The 6,654-nt window shown below is 40.6% G+C and overlaps 1 protein-coding gene and 1 long non-coding RNA gene across 5 annotated transcripts in view; one reads left to right on the top strand and one right to left on the bottom strand.

The window, feature by feature from the left end:
* LOC140338956 (uncharacterized) overlaps positions 1–6,654 on the top strand; it is a 46,358-nt gene that overhangs the window by 11,372 nt on the left and 28,332 nt on the right. The gene's annotated exons all lie outside the window — the stretch shown is intronic.
* Positions 5,588–6,522, bottom strand: LOC140339147 (uncharacterized). Its single transcript, XR_011922360.1, has 3 exons — positions 6,333–6,522; positions 6,128–6,219; positions 5,588–5,628 (listed from the first exon to the last, which is right to left on the bottom strand). It is a non-coding gene; the product is annotated as an uncharacterized lncRNA (long non-coding RNA).

The following is a 6,654-nucleotide window of genomic DNA, read 5'->3' as shown; positions in this document are numbered from 1 at the left end:
CAGTTCCCATTACTATACCACTGTATTTTCACATTGGAAAAGTTCAAACTTTTCTTGCATATACATTTTCTAGTGACTGACAAGGCTTTCCTCCCCATAAAGCTCTTCGCACACAAGCGCATGAGAATGGCTTCTCTCCTGTGTGAGTCCTTTGATGCTCCACAAGTATGACCTCCTGAGTGAAGATTTTCCCGCACTCTAAACATGAATATGGCTTTTCCCCAGTGTGGCTTCCCATGTGCTTAATGAGCACTGACTTCCACCCGTAGGATTACCCACACACTGAGCATGTATACGGCTTCTCCCCGGTGTGAGTTCTTTGGTGCTTGCTGAGTTCTGATTTGTACACAAAACTCTTCCAGGTATGGGGTCTAACAGGTATGGGGTCTCACTCCCTTGTGGAATCTCAGATGGGTATCCAGATGGGATCTGTAGGCAAATGCTTTGCCACACTCTGAACAAGAGTATGGCTTGTTTTATGACACACTAGATGGAGATTGGAGGTTACACAGTTTTCTTCAAGAATAAGTTGCATGATGTCATCCACTTCTCTTCCACCATCTGAAGACATGATGGGACTTTTTTTGGTATTGTCCATCTAGAGGAAGTAAGACTGGTTAAATAACCTTCTGGACAAAAATAGGTGTACATATTCTGCAACTCAATTGGCCACTTTTATTTGTCTAATTATCCATAAACAAGCCTACAAGCCAGGTTTTTAGGGTTTATGTATCAGGCAACCTACCAGGTGTATCAATGGCAATAAATGGCAGTGGTATTTTCGGGGTCACACTTGGTGAAGAATCCTGATCTTGGCTTGCTTTATATCCCACACAGAGCAATCAAAGACTCCTAAAATGCAATGGATTTAGCAAACACTATAAACACTACTGCAGAATCCTGTCTCCAAATCTTTACATTGTAGTCATGGAGTCAACCTATGACGACCTATGAGTCATACCTGATCATCGCGAGGGATCACCTGATGTTCCTGTATGGAATCGCTGGAATACAGAGTTCGGGGACATCTCTCTGGTGGGTTCCTGTTTTTGGATCCATCTGTAGGAAACACACACACTGACTGAATACATTGTCTCTATGTGTTTATCAGATGATGAGAGATCTAGGTGGACCCTCTGGACTGCTCTTTCCTTTACAAAAAAAGTCTCCTGTTACACGGTGATGTGAGGGTCTGGAGGTCCTCCATCATGACGTCCTCGTAGAGGTCCTTGTGTCCTTCTAAATACTCCCACTCCTCCATGGAGAAATAGACAGTGACATCCTGACATCTTATAGGAACCTGACACACACAATGATGCAGTCACCATCCAGACACATCCCATAATAATGTCTCGGAATTCTCGGCACCGTTCACCTCTCCTGTCAGTAGCTCAATGATCTTCTCGTGACTTCTAAGATCTTGTTGTTTTTCCCCTCAGGTGTTGGGGATGGAAGTGAAGGTTCCATGATGGGGTTTATAGTCCTGTTAAATCGGTCAGACAGACAGGAGTGGCTGTTGGTATCACCAGTTGATTTTTTTTTTTTTTACAACCATGTAGTTTTGTGTACTAAAAGATAAATGTGGTCAAAAGAAAATGCTACATAATAAAAGTGCAACATAATAGGAAAATATGCTGACAATTAACATATGACTGAGAGTAACATGCAGACACAGAAACAAAACTTCCAAAGCTTTTTTGACCACAAACAGTAACCAATATAAATCTGAGTAAAAGCGAAAAAAAAAATATCAATAAATATGCATTGCTGCTAATGAATGCAACACTAGCAAGGACCCTTTGAAAAGAGAATCCACCAACCTCCTATTAATTGTAGTGTCACACCAGAGTACTGTAGGTTAAATAACCCCTTCACCCCTTGCTCTAGTGCTTTGAAAATCTCCTGCTCTCTCTCTGCTCTCTCCTTCCTCTTGGTATCCCTCTGTGTACCACGTGACTGGACCCTCCGAAGAAGCAAATAGGGCTTACTTTTGGGGGAGGGCTTATATTTCACCCTTGCATGATTAGCATGCTAAGACTTACTTTGGGGGTAGGTCTTATTTTCGAGGAAACACGGTATATAGCATTCATAGATGGCATTGTATAGCTTTGTAGAACAAGACCCCTCTCCACTGCATGAATATACTGCAGCTGGGATAAGGGTCATATATGTGATCTAATAAAACACTTTTATTTTACATTTACTATTCAGTTATGGAAAAATCCTTTGTATAGATTTTGTAACACTACATAATTAGGCCAAAAAAACCCTGCTTTTCTTTATCACTCGTATACCACAAAAATGTTGTTGTTTATGTATATATGACTGGGGGATTGGCTGCAAAATAAAAATCTAATCACTAATCACACCATAATTATTCAAACCAACTGTAAAATTATCAGAAGTCTGACATCTCACTTTGGGTCTGGAAGAACACACAACTCTCGGAGCTCCATAGAGGCTGGGTTTTATTGAACAAAGTTCCTTCAGATTCATTCCAGAACACACTTTGCACAACAAAACCAAACCCTTGATAAAACAAAAAGGACATTGTAGAAACGCAGAAAAGCACTGTATTTATATGGTATATTGGCATTTCCTTTCTTGTAACTGCTTAAACTTTAATTGAAAACACCAACTGCTTTAAAGTAAACCTGCCCTGAAAGGACACATAGGCTTTCATTTTTACCCTGGTTCAAAATATGCAGCTTGCCTGGTTGGTGTTCTGATCCTCTAAATACCCTCTAAATCAATAACCCAAGAAAAGTATTCAGTTCAGGGGTTTGGCTAATGACATCACATTTTGCCATACAATTACCTACATGCTTGTTTCAGATCCATTTCCAGCAGCTTACACCTACCTTCTACTTCTCAATCTACTCATAGTGGACAGAAACAGGCAGACAGAACAATCTGAGACTCTTTTCTGGATTTAGTGTTTATTCCTCATCTGTACTGATCTCTGGAGGGATTTCCTTCTCCTTACACAGATCATCATCTATAACATATGGATCTTCTACATCTTCAACTTTTTTATTTTAAACAACATTTTACCCTAAATAAGACACAATACAATAGTCCTGATATTTTTTGTACATAGCAGCAATTGGCTACGGCCACCATAGTAAATATAAAGCATATTCACCATTAAATCATTTAATCCTGATCCTTCTGAGGGATCTCCTGATCTTCCTGTGTGAAATCCCGGGAATCCCTCTTTGATGGGTCCCTGTTACTGGATCTATCTGTAGGAAAAACACACACGGACGTGGAGTTTTGCCTTGCTACAAAAAGAAAACAAAGGTTGTGTGGATTTTCCAAACATTTGAATGATGGAGGAGAAATGGCAAAGTTCGAAGCTGGTAAAGTACCCTTTGAAAAGCTAATCATTTTAAGCAGGTGATAAGAACCCATTAAAGACAGCAGCAGATTCTTTCAGCTAATTAGTTCAGATGTAATTTTATCACTAAGTGGTGCATAATTCTGCTTATGCATATCAGGTACATGTTGGGTGAATTGAACCCTAAATAGTTTATATGATTTCTAGCAATTTTAATGCCCAGTTCTCTAACTGTTGCCTGAGTGTCTAAAAATGGGGAGGCCTGAAGAAAAAGTAATTTGTTCTTGTAATAATAATGTAATGTAATGTATTGTAATTTATTTGAAATCCAGAAAAAGTACCAAACTGCTGGATGTGCTTGAATATAATTGGTAAGTCCCTCTTTGGATTGTTCAAAAACAACATCATGTCATTAGCAAACATTGCTAATTTAATTTGTCTTCCACGGACCCTGACCCAGCCAAAAAACGCACAATTTTGAAAAGATCTGGACAATAACTCTAGCTAAATTAAATAGAAGTCGAGATAGTGTGCACCCCTGACGTGTGCCTCTACCCTGATGTTATGTTTGTTTTGTTCATCATAACACAGCCAGTGTGAGTCTCAGTATCCTGAAGAAGCTAATATGCGAATCGCACTGGGAATGAGACTTTTATTCACCATAGTTTAACCAATATCAAGTGGTCTTGCCAACTGGGCTTCATGATATATGTGTAAGAAACCTTAAAAACATTGTCTTTTGTTTGTATGATACCTTTCATCACTACAATTGTTATGTTGTAGTGATGTTACAGTACCTTTAAATTGTTTTTGAATACTTACAAAAAAATGTTTGTTTTAACAGTATTAGTTTGCAGTAAAAAGCCACTTTTGCTCTCCTCACTCTTGCAACACCCATTGAAAAAGTGGAGTTTTGTGTCTCCAGGTGTCATAAACCTCAGATAATGCTAGAAGAGTGGCCCCTGATTTAATGCTGTATTCAGAAACCCATGTATTAATAATCCTTATATTTCCACTATACCTTTCTGTGTTAGATAGTAGTTGGCTTACTTGTAGCTGGATCTCCTAGACCTCAGGAAAACCTGGAAGCCATATTTACATATTTAGCCTGTTCTGGTGAATCATATGTCTCAGACATGCTTAGTTTGGTCTCTGTGAAATCCGTATTTTGTGGCGATTAATAATCTTTACTAAAGAAGCATAGTTATAACTGCGGTTGTCAAGGGTAATGGTGCGTTCTTCCGTCTTAGCACATGGTGGCAGTCTACCTGTGATAGTGTTTGGCAAGGGGTAATAGAGTGGTTAACCTTGACGGCCCTTCTCAGCCGGCTGGTGTGTGGACAGTTGCTGAGCGTGCTTGAAAGTCTATGCACAGGGGTGTGGGCTGGGTGTGGGTTTATCAAACTTATCAGTTGTGATATCTATATGGAGGTGCTGTGTAGCTTACCTGATTGCTAACCAAAGTATGTTGGTCACCAGTGAAGGAACTGCTCCAAATTCCAATTGAATGGAACTCACGGTAAATCATTCAGCCTGATATGGCAGGATTGTTAGGTCAGTCTGGTTGACCCATAGTTAAGGCCCCTGCTGGAAAACCCAAATGGGTGCCATTTTGCTGGTTTAAGTCTAGTAAAGACCTAAATGTCTAAATGAGGCTGATCGCTCCTGACCACCCCAACTAGGCAGATACTTTTCCCCCCTATTACTTTCTATTACCAATGAGGGACCAGAGATTGTTGTAGTGACTAAACAAGGAGAATCTGGGACTCTTTTCTGGATTTAATGTTTATTACCCACCTGCGCTGATCTCTGGGGTAATTTCCTTCTCCCTACTTGGTTTGTCACCACTAGCATAGAGATCTTCTGCTTCTTCTTTGACTTCAGTTTTGATATCCATTAAGGTTTCAACCTAGACAACAAAAAGGATAACAACAAACAAAAAGACAACAAAAAGGATATGTTATATAATCGACAGGACAAAATCATTTTGTTGGAGCTTCAATATACGGTAGGTTCAAAGTATTCAAAGAATGAGAATCCCATCATCCTACAAGATCCAGGTGATAAAATAAATGAAGAAATCTCTCTACAGTAAAGTTCTACTGCTCCGAGAGGGTCATCATATGATAGAGGGTAATTCAAACTGATTTTCCTGAAAGCCCCCAGAAAGGTAGAAATGAGAAGAACTCTCTTGTGTTTCAGGAGGTTCCACATCCCCTTCACTTTGCTCGATATTTTTCATACACGTCTTCTCCATCTTCAATCCGACATCCAGTTGGGTTTTCATCCTACATACCACACGATGCAATAACATTATTATCTACCTCTACCTATCTGGGCCGAAAAATCAGGTCCATGCATCTGAAGGGAGTGTTTAGGGATAATGCCAGGTAGAAGGACCCAGGTGTAAGTCCTATTTGGACAGTCCTAATGTGCCGGATGACTTTCTGTGACTTGGTTTTCTGTTCATGACCTGTATCTGACTTCACCTCTCAGCTCACTCCTTGGTACCTTGCTGGAACTGCCTGACCATTAGCCTGCCTCTTACTTGGAGGCACAGTATTGTCTTGTTAGCCATGTTTGGGTGCATATTGAATGTCTGCAACCTGGTATCAGCCAAGATCACATTATCCTCATCTCCAAATGTCATGGAGAAGATTATACTGGTGCTAAGACTCTGCACATCAGGTACACACAGCACAAAACACACAGGTCCTGTGATTTCTCATATAGTCCCAGGCTGAACCAACTCTGGCAAGAATGAAAAGGACAAATGTTTTCACTTACCTGATGTGCCTGAGGGATCGCCTGATCTTCGTGTGTGGTGTCTTGGGAATACAGAGGACATCTCTCTGGTGGGTTCCCCTTACTGGATCCATCTGTAGGAAACACACACACTGACTGAATACATTGTCTCTATGTGTTTATCAGATGGGGGATCTAGGTGGACCCTCCGTACTGCTCTCTCCTTTACAATAAGGTCTCCTCTTACCCGGTGATGTGAGGGTCTGGTGGTCCTCCATCATGACATCCTTGTAGAGGTCTTTGTGTCTTTCTAAATACTCCCACTCCTCCATGGAGAAATAGACAGTGACATCCTGACACCTTATAGGAACCTGACACACACAATAATACAGTCACCATCCAGACTCACAATAGTAATGCACCAGAATCCCAGCACTGCTCACCTCTCCAGTCAGCAGCTCTGTGATCTTCTGGGTGACTTCCAGGATCTTCTTGCCTTTGTCTTTCTCTGATGTCAGGGAGTAAGGTCTTGTACCATCACTCAATTTCTTTATGGGTCCATAATCCTA

The sequence above is a fragment of the Pyxicephalus adspersus genome, chromosome 10 (assembly GCF_032062135.1).
Source record: "Pyxicephalus adspersus chromosome 10, UCB_Pads_2.0, whole genome shotgun sequence".
Taxonomy (NCBI): Eukaryota; Metazoa; Chordata; class Amphibia; order Anura; family Pyxicephalidae; genus Pyxicephalus; species Pyxicephalus adspersus.
Note: the sequence above shows the minus strand (reverse complement) of the source record. Positions and strands in the feature narration are given on the sequence as shown.